The sequence below is a fragment of the Nannospalax galili genome, unplaced genomic scaffold, assembly GCF_000622305.1.
Source record: "Nannospalax galili isolate Female #2095 unplaced genomic scaffold, S.galili_v1.0 scaffold1905, whole genome shotgun sequence".
Lineage (NCBI taxonomy): Eukaryota > Metazoa > Chordata > Mammalia > Rodentia > Spalacidae > Nannospalax > Nannospalax galili.
Genome location: NW_008353208.1, coordinates 88,061 through 90,864, shown reverse-complemented (window position 1 = coordinate 90,864; position 2,804 = coordinate 88,061).

Sequence of the window (2,804 nt, the reverse complement as noted above, 5' to 3'; positions counted from 1 at the left end):
TTTTGTATTTATTTTGAAATATTTTAGAGAGAGAGCTCAACAGTTAAGAGTACTGGCTGCTCTTGAAGATGACCAGGTTCAATTCCCAACACCCACATGGCGGCTACAAATCATCCTTAATTCCAGCTCCAGGGGAATCCGAAGCGCTCTTCTGACTTCTGAGGCACTGCACGACATGGGTGCACTCACATACATGCAGGCAATACACTCAGACACATAAAATAATAAAATAATTTTTTTAAAAAAGCACAGTGTCCAGCAACGGCCCCATGGGTGGTCACCCGCTTACCTTCTGTGCTGGATAGCTTTAGTGTCAACTTGACACACCTGGGTAGAGGGAGCCTCAATGGGGGAACTTCCTTCATTGGACTGGCCCACATCTGTGGGGCATCTTCTCGATTGTTGAGTGATGTGGTTGGTGCCACGCTGGGGCGGGTGGGTCTGTGTTGTATAAGAAAGCAGGCTAGGCCAGGCTTGGTGGCACAGGCCTTTAATCCCAGCACTTGGGAGGCAGAGGCAGGCGGATCTCTGTGAGTTTGAGGCCAACCTGGTCTCCATAGCGAATCCAGGCCAGCTAGGGCTATAGGGAGACCCTCTCAAAAAGACCAAAAAAAATAAAAAAAAAAAAAAAAAAAGAAAAAAAAGAAAAAAGAAAAAAGTTGTTCGTAAAATTTGAATACAGCAGAAATCATGATTTAGTAACGTTTATAGTCTTCACTGCTCTGTCAGGGGAAAATCATATGTGCATGTAACTTAGGAAGAAATGAAAACAGGTAATAAGACACATTTCTATGGTAAATCATTCTGAAGGACACATGCAAATGCATTCACGCACGCACACACGGAGCCACTGACTATAACAAAGCACCAGCTCCTGAGCTCACCTCGCTTTTGTGCCTCTCCTACAGTGTGACTTCTGTGTGGTAAACAGGGCCGAGCGGGCAGTCCCAGTCTAGCTGTCCAAGCACCCCTGCCTGGAGCCTCTTGCTCGCCCTAACACTGAGCGGTCCAGGGGAACTGTCCAGCAGCAAACGCTTCCTGAAGTTGGGCCTGAAACAGCGGGTGAAGCCTCCAAGAAGAGCAGGGCTCCCCCTGCTGCAGGTGCCTGGCAGCGGTGAAGAGGGAATTGGGACTCTGAGGGTGTGACTGGGGAGGCCGGCACCTGGTGTGGAGGATGTTGTAAGGCTGGAGTCAAAGTAGGACTAAGGCAGGTGTGGCAGGTGTGACAGACAGACAGCTTCAGGGAACTCTGGATTTCCATTCACGCCACAGCCATGGTTACTACTGAATTTGGATTTTCAAAGTGAGGTACAAAAGGCAAATAAAGCACTCACTGGGGGCTTGGAGCTCCCATTCACTTACCATTTACCTACTGCTGCCTCTTTAGGACCCACCATTTCAGTGACTTGGCACCATCTGGTTCTGCACCCCACCCCACACGCCATGGGAAGCTTGGGGTCAGGCAGTGTTGGACCCGTCTACCCAGGCTAGTGCCATCCATATATTTGTCTTTTGCCCATCTCCACCTAAGTACTCAGTGTTTCCCAGCAATGAAGTGATCATATCTGGGGGGACTGCCCTCTTTTAGGGGTTAGGATAGCTATCTGAGGAAAGGGGCTCGTCTGGGCATCTGTCGTGGAGCTCAACATTCAGAGACAAACTAAAAGCCTTCATGGGCACAGAGAGAGGGAGTGAAAGCCCACTGAGGAAAAGCTCTTATTCTGCTTTTTGGCCCAGGGGCTTGAATTTCCATTTTTCACTGGGCTTCACATATATGAGTCACATCAGACTGCAAAGGCTGATGCCATCACCAACCTGCACATCAAGAGGCATTTCTGGAATCCACTCCCACCACACTTTTCTGTTTGAAGAGCAACGTGAGTGGGAAGAGAAGATCCATATGGCTTTGGGATGGGGAATTTCTCCTTCACAGCACCCTAGTTACATAGAGCTTCAGCTCCTTCTGTGATTCTGAAATGGTCAAATGGCTGGGGCATCCAGGAATTGAGACATGAAGTCCATACCTCTATGTGAACTCCCTGATGGTATAATAATCGGGGGCTCCCCAGGCCTTCTCTAAGTAACCAAAGACTGTAATAAAAGGTAACAGTCACACAGCTGCTTCTGAAACTCCCTGCCTGGGCCTTTCAAGAGAAGCGAGGGAGAAGGGAACACAGGATTGCGGGGGAGGGAATGCCTGCTAGGTAGAAGGTCTGGGCAGATAGATGACTTGCCCTCCTAAGAATGACCTGCATAGGAATGAGATCATTCTGCTGCAGGGCTTTGAGGAAAACATGCAGAAGCTGGTTCTTAGCAAATGGAAAAGAAAGGAGCTGAGTCTCAGCAGAAGCAACCAAGGACACAGATGACCAGAGGATGAGACTGCACCTTTGTGTAAGCACTTAGATCTGCTCAGAGATAATGAAAGACAGAAAGCCGCTGCATACCTGCTGCAGCCAGTCAGGAAGGCACTTGTGCCAGACTCTAAGCAGACAGGCAGAGCCAGAAGGGATGAATTGTAAAAATGGGCAGACACCACTGTCATCTGAATGGCACATCTGCTGCAGCCCTGCTTTCCAAAGTGCATTTCCTGGACACACAAAACATACATTAGCATTAAAAAGAATTCTGGAAAAAGAAGCAACCCTCTCTGCATTTTCTACTGCAATGCCTCCAGTCAGTTCATGTAACATGGCTGCCTCCTGATTATCTGCAAAGATGCAAGAAATCTGTGACCAGAGAGAACTGAAATGTACAGTTAGTTCCCCCCACACACCCCATTTTATTTAGCATGTGCCCCATCT